Raw genomic sequence first — 17,550 nt, 5'->3', positions numbered from 1 at the left:
TGTCTTCAGTTACTTTTTTGGTTTTCTCTTTGAGTTCCTCATTGACCCATTAATTACTTAGTAGCATGTTGTTTAGTCTCCATGTGTTTTTTTTCTTCCAGATTTTTTCTGGTAGTTTCTTAATTTTATCATGTTGTATCAGAAAAGATGCTTGATATGGTTTCAGTCTTTTTAATTTTACTAAGACTTGTTTTGTGGCCTGACATGTAATCTATTTTGGACAGTGTTCCTTATGAACTTTAAAGAATGTATTTTGCTATATTTTAATGGAATGTTCTGTATTTATCTGTTAAGTCCATGATCTAATGTGTTGTTGTTCAAAGCCATTCCTTCCTTGTTGATTTTCTGTCTGCTGGATTTATCCATTAATATAAGTGGTATGTTAAAGTCCCCTACCATTATTGCATTATTGTATGTTTCTTCATTTGTGCCTGTGATCTATACTTTACATATTTATGTGCTCCTATATTGGGTGCATAGATATTTATAATTATTACATCCTCCTGTTGGAATGATTCTTTTATCATTGTGTAATGCAATCCTTTGTCTCTGGTTATAGTCTTTGTTTGAAAGTTTATTTGGTTTCATATAATTTTTGCTTTTTTGTTTTTTTCCTTCCATTTGCATGGGATATCATTTTCCATCCTTTCACTTTCAATTTGTATGTGTCCTAATGTCTGAAGTGAGTCTCTTGTAGGAAAAATATAGATGTGTCCTTTTTTGTTTTTAATTTATTCAGTCACCCTGTGTCATCTTATTGGAGCATTTAGAGCATTTACATTTGAAGTAATTATTGATAGGTATGTCCTTAGCCATTATGTTAAGGATTTTATGGTGGTTTTGTGGTTCTTCATTGTTCCTCTCTTCTTCTCTTGCTATCTTTTGTGATTTCATTTTCTTTTTTAGTATTATGCTTGGATTCCTTCTGTTTATTATTTGTTTCTCTATTAAAGGTTTTAGTTTGGGGTCACCATGAGGAACATATATAACATCCTGTACATACAGTAGTCTATATGAAGTTGATGGACACTTAAGTTCGAACACATTCTAAAAGCATTATTTTTACTCCTCCACTGCATGTATTATGTATATGGTGTCATATTTTCCAAACTTTTTGTGTGTCCTTTAACTTTTGCAGATACAATTTATTGTTCTACTTTATTTTAACCTTCAAACTAGCTTTACAGGTGCTTGTCCTACTATCTTTACTGTATGTTTACTTTTACCAGTGAAACCTTTTACTTTCATCATTTCCTTTCTTCTCTTATGGCTTTTCTGCTTAAAAAACTTCACTTGACATTTCTTTTAAGGCTATGTTAGTGGTGATAGACTCCCTAAGTTTTGTTTGGGGAACTTCATCTCTTCTTCAATTCCAAATGATGAACTTGCTGGGTAGAGTATTCTTACTTGGGAGTACTTTCCTTTCAGCACATGGAGTATATCATGCCACTCAGTCTGGCCTTCAAAATTTCTCCCGAAAAATTAGCTCATAGACTTATGGGGCTTCCCCTGTACATAACTATTTGCTTTTCTCTAGCTACTAAGATTGTCTAATTTTTGACATTTTAATCATTGTATAACTTGATGTGCACCTCTTTGAGTTCCTGTTTTTGGGAGATGTCTGTGCTTACAAAACCTGGATGTCTGTTTCCTCTCGAAGATTAGGGAATTTTTCAGCTATTATTTTGTCAAATAGTCTTTGACTTGATGTCCCATCGGTTCCTTGATGGGATTTGATGTCCCTTAACCTATTCTCACTTTTAAAAATTCTTTTTTTCTGGGGCACCTTGAAGTCGATTAAGCATCCAATTCTTGATTTCAGCTCAGGTCATGATCTCACAGTCAGTGAGATTGAGCCCTGCACTGGGCATTGTGCTGACGGTGCAGAGCCTGGTTAGGATTCTCTCTCTCTTTGTCCCTCCCCTGTTGTGCTCTCTCATGCTCTTTCTCTTGCTCTCTCTCTCTCTCTCAAAGTAAATAAGCTTAAAAAATTTAAAAAAATTTCTTTTTGATGTTGAGCTTGGGTGCTTTACATTACCTACCCATCCCATCTTCCAATCTGTTGATACTCTCTACTGTATTTTTCATTCCAGTTATTGTATTCTTCAGCTGATTTGTTCTTTTTAAATATTTATATATCTTTGTTAAATTCTGATTTCATCCTATCTTTTCTCAAGTCCAGTGCTCATCTTTATGACCATTACTTTGAAATATTTATTGAGTAGATAGTTGTCTCCATTTTGTTTACCTCTTTTTCTGAAATTTTAATTTATTATTTCACTTGGAATATATTCCTCTGTTTCAGCATTTTGTCTGATTCTCAGTTTGTTTCCATGTATTAGATAGGTCAGATGTGTCTTGAAAGTAGAGGCCATTTGTAGAAAGCATCCTATAGGGCCCAGTAGTGCAATGCCCCGGTCATCACATGTTTTCATTGTGTGGGTTATATACATTTTCCTTTTGTGACTGGGTTGCAATTGTTGCAGGAATGCTGGTAGGTAGTTACCACTTTGGGGGGATACCAGTTCCAACCAAGGCTGCCTGCTGGGTGTGATGGGGTTGGAGCCATTTAGGAAGGGTGTCTTTTGGGGCAGGAAGTTTGGTTTTGGTGGGTCTGCAGATAGAAGACGGGAGAGGGAAGTGGTGCTAGCAGGGTAGATGGAGAGTGTTAGAACTGGCTTCTGTGTCAGGCCAGCTAGGCTGAAGGGGGATAGAAAATATAATGGTGTCTGCCAGTACTTCTGTTCCTGGAGAAACCTCCTACATGTTTGTATGCATCTGGCACTTGCCCTTAAATTAATCAAATCTTCTTCACATATAACCCGCGTGTTGATCAAATGGCTCTCTGTGTGGTTTGGTTTTCTACAGCTCTCTAGCTCTCCTAGAGTTAAGCTCAACTGATTTTCAAACCATGACATGGGTGGCTTGTCTTCATTGTGCAGGTCCCCAGAGCCAGGGGTGCCTGATACAGGGCTTGATCTCTTCAGTCCTTGGGGAAGACCTTTATGCCTATGATATCCCTCCTGTGTGGGGGACATTGTGCCAAGAATTTGGTTCCAGACCACATCTCTGCCCATCCTACCATTTTTTATGTGGCTTCACCTTATGTCTTTAATGGTGGAAGATCCATTCTGCACATATTCAGGTCATTTTCAGAATGTGTGATATATATATATATATATATATATATATATATATATATATATATATATATATATATAGTTGTTGCCTGCTCGTACCACTCGGGGTCCTCCTCTGCCTTCTTCCTAGAACTCTTATGATGTCTTCTTTATCCATTCATGTGTTGATGAACACATGTTGTTTTCATGTCTTGGCTTTTGTGCATAAGGCTGCAAAGAATATGTGAGTACATCTCTCTCTTAGATACCCTGTTTTCATATCTTTGGGATATTTACACAAGTGTGGAATTGCCGGAACATACGGTAGTTCTATTTTTAATTTTTGAGAAATGTCTGTATATTTGCCACAATGGCTGAACCAATTTACAATCCTACCAACAGAGCACAGGGTTTCCTTTTCTCCACATCCTCACCTACATTTATGTCCTACTTAATTGATGATAGCCATTTTAGCAGTCATGAGGTGATGTCCCATGGTTTTGATTTGAATTTCCCTGATGATTAGTGATGTTGAGCACCTTTTCATGTACCTGTTGGCATTTTGGATGACTTCTTTGGAAAATAACTATTTAATTCCTCTGCCCATACTTTTAGTGGATTTGTTATTAAGTTGTATGAATTCATTACATATATTAGATATTAAATGCTTATCTGATAAAAATATTTTGAAAACATTGCATAATGAAAATACATTCTTCCATCCTATAGGTTGCCCTTTAATTTTCTTGATAATTTCTTTTGCTCTGCATAAACTTTTCAGTTTGATATAGTCCCACTCGTTGTTTTTCACTTTTGTTTCTTTTGCTTTTGGTGTCATATTTGAAGAATCCTTTCCGAAACCATTGTCAAAGAGCTTCTTTACTATGTTTTCTTCTAAAAGGTTTAGAGTGGGAGGTCTTATGCCAAAGTATTTAATACACATGGACTTAATTTTTTTGAGTGCTGCATGATAGGGATACAATTTCATTTTTCTGCATATGATTATCCAGATTTTCCAACACCATTTGTTGAAGAGATTATCCTTTCCACATTGAGTGTTCTTGGCTTCCTTGTCAAATATTAGTTGACTATATATTGGAGTTTATTTCTGTGATATGTACTCTGTTCCCTTGCAGGGGGTCTATTTTTATGCCAGTTTACCTTACTATTTCAATTACTATAGCTTTGCAGTGTAATTGGAATTCAAGAATGTGCTGACTTACGTATGTTGTTCTTTCTCAGGATTACTTTGCCTATGTGTTTTTATTTGTTTTGTAGTTCAATAAAAATATTATTATTTTTTTGGTATCTGTGACAAATGCCAATGGAATTTCACTAGGGATGTGTTGAATCTATAGATGGCTTTGTTAATAAAGCCATTTTCACTAATATTAATCCTTGTGATCCATAAACACAGTAAATCTTTCCATGTGTTTGTGTCCTCTTCAATTCCTTTCATAAAGGTCTTGTAGTATTCATTACATACATTTTTCACTTTCTTGCTTAAATATATTCCATGTGTATTATTGATTTCCATGCTATCGTGAATGAGATAGTTGATTTCTTTAGATGTTTTATTGTTAGTGCATAGAAATGCAACTGATCTTTGCATGCTAATTTTATATCCTGCAACTTCACTGAATTTGAATAGTTCCAACAGCTTTTTGGTTGAGTCAATAGAGTTTTCTATATATATAGAAACAAATAACTATTTTATTTGTTTTTTTCAATTTAGATGCCTTTTACTTCTCTGTTTGCCTAATTGCTCTAGCTAGGATTTGAAGTACTATGTTGAATAACAGCAGTGAGAGTGAGCATTCTTGACTTGTTCCTGCATTGAGAGGAAAAGATTTCAATTTTTATTATTGAGTATAATGTTGACTGTCAGTCTGTCCTTCATTATGTTGAGGTATATTCTTTCCACACCTATTTTGTTCAGAGTTTCTATCATAAAAATTGTGTCTCAAATACTTTTTCTGTATCTGTTGAATCATAGGAATTTTTTCTATTTTGTTATATAATTGACATATACCACTATATACACCTAGGGTATACAGCATAATGTTGAATTTAACTATATCATGAAGTGATTACCACGAATATATATAATATAATAATATAATGTATATACAAAATATTATCGATTGTGATGAGAACATGTAGAATTTACATCATTAACAGTGTACATACATATATAGTGGTGTTAACTACAGTCATCAGGTTTTATATTACATCCCAGTACATATTTATTTTACAACTGGAATTTTGTGCCTTTTGAACATATCCATCCAATTCTCCCTCCCCCTGACCCCCCACAACTGGCTACCACAGATAGTCTCTTTTTCTATGAGTTTTGTTTTTGTTGTTGTTTTAGATTCCACATATAAGTGAGATTACATAGTATTTGTTTTTTATTCTGCCTTATTTCACTTAGCATAGGCCATCAAAGTCCATTCATGTTGTTGCAAGTGATGTCATTTTCTTGTTTTTGTATTGTTTTATGCCTGGAAAAATTCCAGTGTGTGTGTGTGTGTGTGTGTGTGTGTGTGATAACTTGTTTATCCATTCATCTCTTGATGGACACTTTGTCTCTGTGTCTTGGCTCTGATAAATAATGCTGCTATGAATATGCAGATATCTCTTCAGTATAGGTTTTTTGTTTCCTTTATATACATTCCAAGAAGAGGAATTGGTAGATTATATGATGGTTGTATCTTTAATTTTTTGAGGACCTTCCATATCGTTTTTCATAGTGGATGTACCGTTTTACAAAGCCACTAATAGTGTACAAGTTTCCATTTTCTTTACACCCACACCAGCACTCATTCTCTTGTGTTTTTTGTGGTTTTTTTGATGCTAGCCATTCTAATTGACATAATGTGACATCCCTTGTGGTTTTGCTTTGCATTTCAGTGACAATTAGTGGTGCTGAGCACCTTCTCATGTACCTGTTGGCCAGTCAGATATCATCTTTGGAAAAATGTGTATTCAGACCCATTGCTCATTTTAAATTGATTATTTTTATTTTTCTATTGAGTTATAGGAGCTTGCTGTATATTTTAGATATTAACAATTTATAATACTTAGAGCTTATAAATATTTTCTCCAATTCTGTGGGTTGCATTTTCATTTCGTTGATTGATTCTTTTGCTGTTCATAAGCTTTTTTATTTTGCTGCCATTTCACGTATGTATGTATGTATTTAATTGCTTGTGCTTTTTGTGATCCAAAAAATCATTGCCAGGGCTCATGTCAAATAATTTTCCCTAGGCTTTCTTTGAATTTTTTTTATACTTTTAGACCTTAGATTTAAGTTTTTAATTCATTTTGTGCACATATGATAGAGGTCTAGTTTTACTCTTTAATATACGAATATCTAGTTTTCACAGCACCATTTATTGATAAGACCACCTTTCCTCTGTATTCTTGAATTTTTTTATCATATATTAACTGTATATGCTTAGGTTTATTTCTGGGCTCTTGATTGTGTTCTCTTGGTTTATATGCTAGTTACACATTATTTTGATTACTATATCTTGGTAATGGAGCTTGAAATCAAGAAGTATGAGGATTCTCACTTTGTTCTTTTTCGAGATTACTTTGGCTATTTGGGAGTTTTGTGTTTCCAAATACATTTTACAGCTGTTTTTTTCTACTTCTATAAAAAATGATTTTTGAATCTGGATAGGATTAAACTGAATAGATGTTTTGGGGTGGTATAGGCACTTTAGCAACATTAATTCTTAGCATCCATTAACATGGGACATCTTTACATATTTGTGTCTCCACATTTTCTTTCATAAATGTCTTACACTTTTCAAAGGAAAGATGTCCCCTTCTTGGTAATATTATTCCTAAGAATTTTATTATTTTGCATACTACCATAACTGGTGTAATTTTCTACATTTTAGTAACAATTCATTGTTAGTGAAGTTGCAGGTTAATACAAAATTAACATATAAAAATAGTCTTACTATATACTAAGCTTTTTAGTAAAGTCATTAGAATTTTCTACATATAAAACCATTTTAACTACAAATGGAGATTATTATCCTTCCTGTTTTCTAGTTACAGTGTCTTTTATTTCTTTTTCTTGCTTGATGTCTGTGGCTAGGGCTACCTATTTTATTTTATTATTTATTTTTAAATTTTTATTTATTATTATTATTATTTAATATTTATTTATTTTTGAGAGAGAGACCGAGCATGAGTAGGGGAGGGGCAGAGAAAGAGGGAGACACAGAATCCAAAGCAGATTCCAGGCTCTGAGCTGTAAGCACAGAGCCCAATGCGGGTCTCAAACTCATGAACCATGAGATCATGACCTTGGCTGAAGTCGGACCAACTGAGGCACCTGGGCACCCTCTACCAACTCTATTTGAAATAGAAGTGGTGAGAAAATGCTCCCTCCTATTGTTTCTGATATTAGAAGAAAAGGTTTTAACCTTTCACCACCGGATATAATGTCAGCTATGAGCTTGCCATGGGTGGCCTTTATTGTGCTGAGATACAGTCCTATTTATTTATTTATTTTACTTTTAAAAAATTTATTAATTTTTTAAATTTACATCCAAGTTAGCATATAGTGCAACAATGATTTCAGGAGTAGATTCCTTAATGCCTCTTACTCATGTAGCCCATCCCCCCTCCCACAACCCATCCAGTAACCCTCTGTTCTCCATATTTAAGAGTCTCTTATGTTTTGTCTCCCTCCCTGTTTTTATATTATTTTTGCTTTCCTTGCCTTGTTATCATCTGTTTTGTATCTTAAAGTCCTCATATGAGTGAATTCATAGGATATTTGTCTTTCTCTGACTAATGTTGTTTAGCATAATACCCTCTAGTTCCATCCATGTATATTTCAGACATAATCAGATGTGCAACATAGTGATTCAAAAATCCTAAACACTATGATATGTTCACCACAAGTGTAGTGACAGCCCATCACCATACAATACTATTACTATACCACTGACAGTATTACTTATGCTGTACCTTTCATCCCTATGACTTACTCATTCCATAACTGGAACCCTTTATCTCCCACTCACCTTCATAAATTTTGGCCTTTCCCTCCCCACTCCTTCCCCTTTGGCAACCATTAGCTTATATCCTTATTTATGGGTCTCTTTCTGCTTCTTTCTTGGTTTATTAGTTTGCTTTTGAATGATTTTTTTAAAAAAAATTTAGAGAAAGAGTGCAAGTGGGGGTGGGGGCAGAGGGAAAGAGGGAGATAATTATGCTCCACTCTCAGCTTGGAGGCCGACATGGGGATCTATTCCATGACCCTGGGATCATGACCTCAGCCAAAATCAAGAGTTGCACACTCAACCAAGACAACCAGGTGCCCTGCTTTGTTTTTTAGAGTCCACATATAAGTGATATCATAAGGTATTTTTCTTTTTCTGACATTTCACTTAGAATACTACCCTCTACGTCTGTTCATGTTGTTATAAATAGAAAGATCTCATTCTTTTTTTTATGGCTGTGTAAAACTCCATTATATGTATCTTCACATCTTTCTTCACTCACTTATGGGTGGATATTTGGGTGGCTTCCATATCTTGGCTATTGTAAATTATGCTGTAGTTACTAAAGAGGTATATCTATATATACCTATATAGATATATATATGTATGTATATCTGTATCTCTATCTTTCTATATCTCTATCTATCTATCTATCTTCTTGAATTTGTGTTTTCCTTTTTGGGGGTAAATACCCAGTACTAGAATTACTGAATCATACGTTATTCTATTGTTAACTTTGTGAGGAACAATGCTACTGTTTTCCATAGTTGATGTACCAATTTACAATACCACCAACAATGAACAACCATCCCATTTTCTCTACATCCTTGCCAGCACTTGTTCTTTTTGATACTAGCCATTGTGACTAATGGTAAGTGAGACTTCATTGTGGTTGTGATTTGCATTTCCCTGATGATTAGTGATGTTCAGTATCTTTACATGTGTCTGTAGTCCATGTGTATGTTTTCTTAGGAAAAAAAAAATATCTATTCAGGTTCTATCGCCATTTTTAAATTGGATTTTATTTTTTTGGTGTTGAGTTCTATAAGTTCTTTGTATATTTTGCATTATTAACTCCTCATCAAATATATCATTTCAATATATATTTCTCCATTCACTAGGTTGTTCTTTCATTTTCTTGATGGAATTTCTGTGCAAAATCTTTTATTCTTGTGTAGTCCTAATAGTTTATTTTTGCTATTGTTGTCTTTTGCTCAGAAGACATATGTAGAAAAATTTTTGATAAGGTCAATGTCAAAATAATAACTGCCCATGTTTTCTTATAGGAGATTTAGGTTGAGGCCTTTATTCCATTTTGAGGTTTTTTGGGTGTGTGTAGTATGTAAAAAATGTGGTCCAGTTTTATACTTGTACATGTAGTTTTCCTGTGTTCCCAACATGATTTATTGAAGAATCTGTTCCCCCATTGTATATTCTTATCACCTTTGTCAACGATTAATTTAGCATATAAGTGTGAGTTTATTTCTGGACCCTCTGTTCTGTTCCTTTGATCCTATGTGACTATTTTTGTATCACTACCATACTGTTTTGATTACTACAGCTTCGTACTATCATTTAAAATCTGGGATTGTCATACCTCCAGCTTTGTTGTTCGTTTTGAAGATTGCTTTGGTTAGTCTAGGTCTGTTGTGGTTTCCTACAAATTTTAGGGTTTTTTTTGTTCTAGTTGCAAGAAAAATGCTATTGGTATTTTGTTAAGGATTGGATTGACTAGTTGAGACTTGAACAATATTAATTCTTCCAATCCATGAGCATGGAGTATCTTTCCATTTGTTTGTGTTATATTCAATTGCCTTTATCAGTGTTTCACAGTTTTCAGAGTACAGGCCTTTAACTTCCTTGGCCAAGTTTATTTCTAGGGTTTTTTTTCTTTTTGGTGCCATTGTAAATGGAATTATTTTCTTAATTTCTCTGTCTGATATTTTGCTATTAGTGAAACACAACTGGTTTCTGTGTATTACTTGGTTATCCTGCAGTTTTACTGAATTCATTTATTCTAATAGCTTTTTGGGTAGAATCTTGAGGGTTTTCTATGTATAGTATCATTTCATCTTCAAATAATGACAGTTTTAGTTCCTTGTTAACAATTCAGATGGTTTTTATTTCTTGTTTGATTGAGGGACAGGGCCTTGAGTATTGTATTAAATATTAGTGAAGAGAGTAGACCTCGTTGCCTTATTCCTAATTTTAGAGGAAAATGTTTTTGTTTTTTCACCATTGTGTGTGATGTTAGCTGTAGATTTTTCTTATATGGCCTTTTTTATGTTGAGGTAGGTTTCCTTTGAACCCACTTCATTGAAAGTATTTATCATGAAAAGATGTTGAATTTTGTTAAATGATTTTCCTGTATCTTTTGAAGTAATCATATGAATTGTATTCACATTTTGTTGATGACGTATACCACATTGATGTGTGAATACTAAACCATTCTTGCATTCCTGGAGTAAATCTACTTGATCATGGTGTATGATCCTTTCAGTATATTGTTGAATGTGGTTTGCTAATATCTTGTTGAGAATTTCTGTATCTATCCTCATCAAGAATGTTGGCCTGTAGGTTTCCTTCTTTGTAATATCTTTGTCTCATTTTTTAAATTATTTATTGTTTTAATTAACATCCAAGTTTGCATATAGTACGACAATGATTTGAAGAATAGATTTCAGTGATTTATCACCTGTATATAATACCCAGGGCTCATCCCAACAAGTGTCTTCCTTAATGCCCCTCGCCCATTTAGCCCATACACCTATCACAATCCCTCCAGCAACCGTCTGTTTGTTCTCTATATTTAAGAGTCTCTTATGCTTTGTCCCTCTCCATGTTTATGTATTATTTTTGCTTCCCTTCCCTTATGTTCATCTGCTTGGTATCTTAATTCCTCATATGAGTGAAGTTATATAATACTTGTCTTCCTCTGACTAATTTTGGTTAGCATAATACCTTCTAGTTCCATCCATTTGGAGGCAAATGGCAACATTTCATTGTTTTTGATTGCTCAGTAATACTCCATTGTTTATATATACCACATCTTTATCCATTCCTCTGTCGGTAGATATTTGGGCTATTTCCATACTTTGGCTATTGTTGATAGTGCTGCTATAAACATTGGGGTGCATGTGCCCTTTCAAAACAGCACACCTGTATCCCTTGGATAAATGCCTAGTAGTGCATTTGCTGGGTATTAGGGTAGTTGTATTTTTAATTTCTTGAAGAACCTCCATACTGTTTTCCAGAGTGGCTGTACCAGTTTGCATCCCCACCAACAATGCTAAAGAGATCCTCTTTTTCTGCATCCTCCCAAACATTTGTTGTTGCCTGAGTCATTAATTTTAGCCATTCTGATGGTGTGAGGTGGTATTTCATTGTGGTTTTGATTTCACTGATGTTGAGCATTTTTTATGTGTCTGTTTGCCATGTGGATGTCTTCTTTGGAAAAGTGTCTATTTATGTCTTGTGCCCATTTATTCACTGGATTATTTCTTTTTTGGGTGTTAAGTTTGATAAGTTCTTTATACATTTTGGATACTAACCCTTTATCTGATATGTCATTTGTAAATATATTCTCACATTCCATTGGTTGCCTTTGCCTGTTAGTTTTGCTGATTGTTTCCTTGACTGTGCAGAAGCTTTTCTTTCTTCTTTTTTTTTTTTTTTATGAGTTCCCAATAGTTCATTTTTGCTTTTGTTTCCCTTGCCTCTGGAAACGTGTTGAGTAAGAAGTTGCTGTGGCCGAGATCAAATAGGTTTTTGCCTGCTTTCTCCTCTAGGATTTTGATGGCTTTCTGTCTTAGGTTTATATCTTTCATCCATTTTGATGTTAATTTTGTGTATGGTGTAAGAAAGTGGTCCAGAGTCATTCTTCTGCCTGTCACTGTTCGGTTTACCCAGCACCACTTGCTGAAGAGACCATCTTTATTCCATTGGATAGCCTTTCCTGCTTTGTAAAAGATTAGCTGGCGATACATTTTTGGGCCCATTTCTGGATTCTCCACTCTGTTCCATTGATCTGAGTGTCTGTTCTTATGCCAGTATCATACCGTCTTGATGATTACAGCTTGGTAATACATCTTAAAGTCTGGATTGTGATGCCTCCAGCTTTGGTTTTCTTTTTCAGGATTGCTTTGGCTATTTGAGGTCTTTTCTGGTTCCATACAAATTTTAGGATTGTTTCCTCTAGCTCTGTGAAAAATGCTCACGTTATTTTCTTTTTTTTTTTATTTTTTTTTATTTTTTTTTTTCAACGTTTATTTATTTTTGGGACAGAGAGAGACAGAGCATGAACGGGGGAGGGGCAGAGAGAGAGGGAGACACAGAATCTGAAACAGGCTCCAGGCTCTGAGCCATCAGCCCAGAGCCCGACGCGGGGCTCGAACTCACGGACCGCGAGATCGTAACCTGGCTGAAGTCGGATGCTCAACCGACTGCGCCACCCAGGCGCCCCTGCTCACGTTATTTTGATAGAGATTGCATTGAATATGTAGATCGTTTTGGGTAGTATCAACATTTTGACGATATTTATTCTTCCAATCCAGCAGCATGGAATATTTCTCCTTGTGTGTGTGTCTTCAATTTTTTTCATAAGCTTTCTATAGTTTTCAGTGTACAGATTTTTCACCTCTTTGGTTAGGTTTATTCCTAGGTATTTTATGGTTTTTGGTAGGATTAGGATGGATTCCTTGATTTCTCTTTCTGTTGCCTCATTATTGGTGTATAGGAATGCAACCAACTTCTGTGTGTTGATTTTACATCCTGCAAGTTTGCTGAATTCATGGATCACTTCTAGCAGTTTTTTTTTTTTTTTTTTGGTAGAATCTCTTGGGTTTTCCATATAGAGTATTATACCATCTGCAAAGAGTGGAAGTTTGACTTCCTCCTTGCCAATTTGGATGCTTTTTATTCCTTCGTATTGTCTGAGTGCTGAGGCTAAGACTTTCAATACTATGTTGAATAACAGTGGTGAGAGGGGACATCCTGTCTTGTTCCTGACCTTAGGTGGAAAGCTTTCAGCTTTCTCCCATTGAGGATGATATTATCAGTGGGTCTTTCATATATGACTTTTATGATATTGAGGTATGATACTTCCATTCCCACTTTATTGAGAGCTTTTATCAACAAAGGATGCTGTATTTGCCAAATGCTTTCTCTGAATCTTTTGAGATGACCATGTGGTTCTTGTCCTACTTTCTTTTATTAATGTGATGAAACACACTGATTGTTTTGTGGATATTGAACTAGCCCTGCATCCCAGGTATAAATCCCACTTGGTTGTACTGAATGACTTTTTTAAAAAAATTTTTTTTAATGTTTATTTTTGACAGAGAGCGAGTGAGCATGAGCGGGAGATGGGCAGAAAGAGAGGGAGACACAGAATCCAAAGCAGGCTCCAGGCTCCGAGCTGTCAGCACAGAGTCCAACGCGGGGCTCAAACTCACAGATCACGAGATCATGAGCTGAGCCGAAGTCGGACGCTCAACCGACTGAGTCACCCCACTGACTCTTTAATTTATTGTTGGATCCAGTTGAGAAATTTTACATCCATGTTCATCAGGGAAATTGGTCTGTAGTTCTTTTTAGCGGGGTCTTTGGTTTTGGAATCAAGGAAATGCTGGCTTTATAGAATGAGTTTGGAAGTTTTCCTTCCACTTCTATTTTTTTGGAATAGCTTCAAAAGAAGAGGTGTTAACTCTTCCTTAAATGTTTGGTAGAATTACCCTGGAAAGCCATCCAGCCCTGGACTCTTGTTTTTTGGGAGATTTTTGATTATTAATTTGATTTCTTTACTGGTTATGGGTCTGTTTAAATTTTCTTTTTCTTCTTTTTTCAGTTTTGGTAGTTTATATGTTTCCAGGAATTTGTCAGTTTCTTCAAGATTTCCCACTTTATTGGTGTATAATTGCTCATAATATTCTTTTATTATCTCTCTTCTTTTATTCTTGTTTTGTTTGGTTCCTTTTTGATAAAACTGGCTAGGGGTTTTGTTAATACTTTCAAAGAACCAGCTCCTGGTTTCATTGACCTGTTCTGTTTGGTTTTTTTGTTGTTGTTTGTTTTATTTTTTTAATTTTTAATTAATTTTCTTTTTTTTGGTTTTCATAGCACTGATTTTTGCTTTAATGTTTGTTATTTCCTGTCTTCTGCTGGTTTGGGTTTATTTCCTATTCTTTTTCCAGCTCTTTTAGGTGTAAGCTTAGGTTGTGTATCTGAGACCTTTCTACCTTCTTTAGAAAGGCCTGGATTGCTATATACTTTCCTCTTATGACCGCCTTTGCTGGGTCCCAGAGGTTTTGGGCTATAGTGTTATCATTTTCATTGACTTCCATGTACTTTTTAATTTCCTCTTCAACTTCATGGTTAGCCCATTTTTCTTTAGTAGGATGTTCTTAAGTCTCCAAGTATTTGTTATCTTTCCAAATTTTTTCTTGTGGCTGATTCTGAGTTTCATAGTGCTGTGGCCTGAAATTATACAAGGTATGATCTCAATCTTTTTGTACTTGTTGAGGACTGATTTGTGTCCCAGTATGCCATCTATTCTGGAGATGGTTCCATGTGCACTGGAGAGGAATGTGTATTCTGCTGCTTTAGGATGAAACGTCCTTAATATATCTATTAAGTCCATCTGGTCCAGTGTGTCATTCAAAGCCATTGTTTCGTTGTTGACTTTCTGTTTAGATGATCTGTCCATTGTTGTAAGTGGGGTGTTGAAGTCCTCTGTTATTATAGTTATTATCAATGTTATTATTTATGTTTGTGAGTAACTGATTTATATATTTGGGTGCTCTCACTTGTGGAGCATAAATGTTTACAATTGTTAGATCTTCTTGGTGGATAGACCCTTTAATTATGATAGAATGCCCTTCATCTCTTGATACAGTCTTTATTTTAAAGTCTAGATTGTCTGATAGAAGTATGGATACTCAGGCTTTCTTTTGGTGACCATTAGCATGATAGATGGTTTTCATCCCTTACTTTGAATCTGAAATGGGTCTCTTGTAAACAGCATATAAATGGATCTTGGTTTCTTATCCGTTCTGTTACCCTATGTCTTTTAACTGGAGCATTTAGTCCATTGACATTTAGAGTAGTGTGAAAGATACGAATTTATTGCCATTATGTTGCCTATACAGTTGGAGTTTCTGGTGGTGGCCTCTGGTCTTTCTTGTCATTGTTACTTTTGGTCTTTTTGTCTTTTTTTCCCCCCTCATCTTTTCCCCTCTGAGTTCCCCTTAAAATTTCTTGCAGTGCTGGTTTAGTCATGAGGAACTCCTTTTAGTTTTTGTTTGTCTGGGAAACTTTTTCTCTCTCCTTCTATTGTGAATGACACCCTTGCTGGATAAAGAATTCTTGGCTGCATATTTTTCTGATTCAGTACATTGAATATATCCTATCACTCCTTTCTGGCCTGCCACATTTGTGGCATGTTTTTTTTTTTTTTTCCCCAAGAAGATGGCATTATAATTCAGATCTGTGGTTTCTCAGTTGCCCACAGACCCTGGCCTCTTTTCTGAGTTGCCTCCCTGTCTACCAGAGCTTGCTGTCACAGCAGCGCTTGCAAATGCAGACAAGGAGCTTGTGGCAGAGTGAGGACGATTGTTGGTGTGTTCATGGATCCAGTAGGGAGATTCCTGGGTGTGATACTGCTAGATTTAATGTATGGACTTCCTGTTTAGTGAAGACAGCAAGAACTGTGTCCCTTTACTGCCCTTTGATCCTCGTATCATCCCTTTTCCAGGTCTCCTTCCTCCTCACAGTCATTGAAATCCTGTGTGAGCACTATGAATGCTCCCAGAAAAAAAATAGATTTCTCCATTTTGCGTGGGAGTAGCTGGGTGCTTAATCACTGCTCTTATTTTTGTCTTTGGGAGAGATTGCTGTTACTGATAGTTCAACACCCTGCAACATTACTTTGCGGGATGGCGCCGGCAAAGTTCTTTTTACCACAGTACGTCTCTACTGTGTCCAGATTTGTATGTGCATGTGTTTCTCTCTGGTGGTTTATTTGAATTCATCCTTGGAAAAGCTGGCCTTCCGTTTCTTTCCTGTCTGTGGTTTTCTTTCCAGGTCAGCACTCTCCAGATTTTTTTCTCAACTATAGCATGAGGGATTGGGGCATTTTTTTCTGCCTATTACCAGATGCATCAGAACGCAAGATTCTTTCGGGTTTCTTGGTGTATAGTGCTAAATTCCACACCTTTCACATAGATTTTTTTTTTTTTTTTGTGGATGGATGTCTAATTCTTGCTTAAAAAGGCAGAATAAAATAGGTGGTATTTTTATTTTAAGGCACATGATGCTAACCTTGTGTGCAAAATATTTCTGACCTTAACACAGAGGCATAGATTTTCAGGCTAGGATTATGCATCATTCAGAATTTTAAATATAAAACTTTTGATGGAGGTACAAAGTGTTGGACAATTATATATAAATAATTAGAATGAATTTCTACAGTATCCATTTATTTTGAGTTAATTATTCAAATAATAATTTGTACACAAAGTATTTCCAAACTTCTTTTAATTGCCCCTTAATGGCTTAATAGGCAAGCTACATCTTCAACAGTCAAAATTAACCAAGTTAATAGTACTATGTGGGGGAAAATTGTAGAGTCATTTTTTAAGTAAAGGAAATAAGGAAAGACCTTTAGAATTTGGAGACAGACTTAGGTTGAATTCCAATACTATGGCCTGATGCTTTGATGTTCATCAGGTCAACTGAACACTCTAAGCATTAGATCCCTCAACTATCAGAGATTATTCGTATGAATAAATGATAAAACATATATTAAGCTTTTAACATGTTTCCTCTCACATAATCATTCTGTCAACAAGTATTGTAGTACATAGTATTAACATATAATTAAAATTAATTTAATATGGATATATAAATAAAAACAGGGTGTAAAATTACTATAGTAGGAATAAAATTCTCTATATATTTTAATGTGTGCATATAATTTGTTTCTGAATATATGTTTAAATGTTTCTATAGCACAAAAACATTTGCAAGAATATTTAGAAAAAATTTTATATAATGGGAAAAGAAAATTTTATGATATATGTGTTTTAACTTTTTCTTTGTAGATTTCTGGAGGAGGATGTGATTTGGATACATAAGTAAAAAACTTAGTGATTAATAAGAACTTGAAAATATACAAAACATTTATTGTCAAATAAATTCTTAAGATGTGAATTTTAAGGGCCACTAAATCATAGAAACTTCATGAAAAAAGCTCTTTGATATGTTATGTTTAAACAGTTTTTGGCTTGGCTAAAATTATAAATATTGCTTGTCACATATTTTACACAGAGTTTTCCTTTTTATAAAGATTTATCATTTTTTTTACAAGTTCTTGTTACATTCACCCTTTCCAATCTCAATTGCAA

The sequence above is a fragment of the Lynx canadensis genome, chromosome A2, assembly GCF_007474595.2.
Source record: "Lynx canadensis isolate LIC74 chromosome A2, mLynCan4.pri.v2, whole genome shotgun sequence".
Classification (NCBI taxonomy): Eukaryota; Metazoa; Chordata; class Mammalia; order Carnivora; family Felidae; genus Lynx; species Lynx canadensis.
This window is presented reverse-complemented; position numbering follows the sequence as displayed.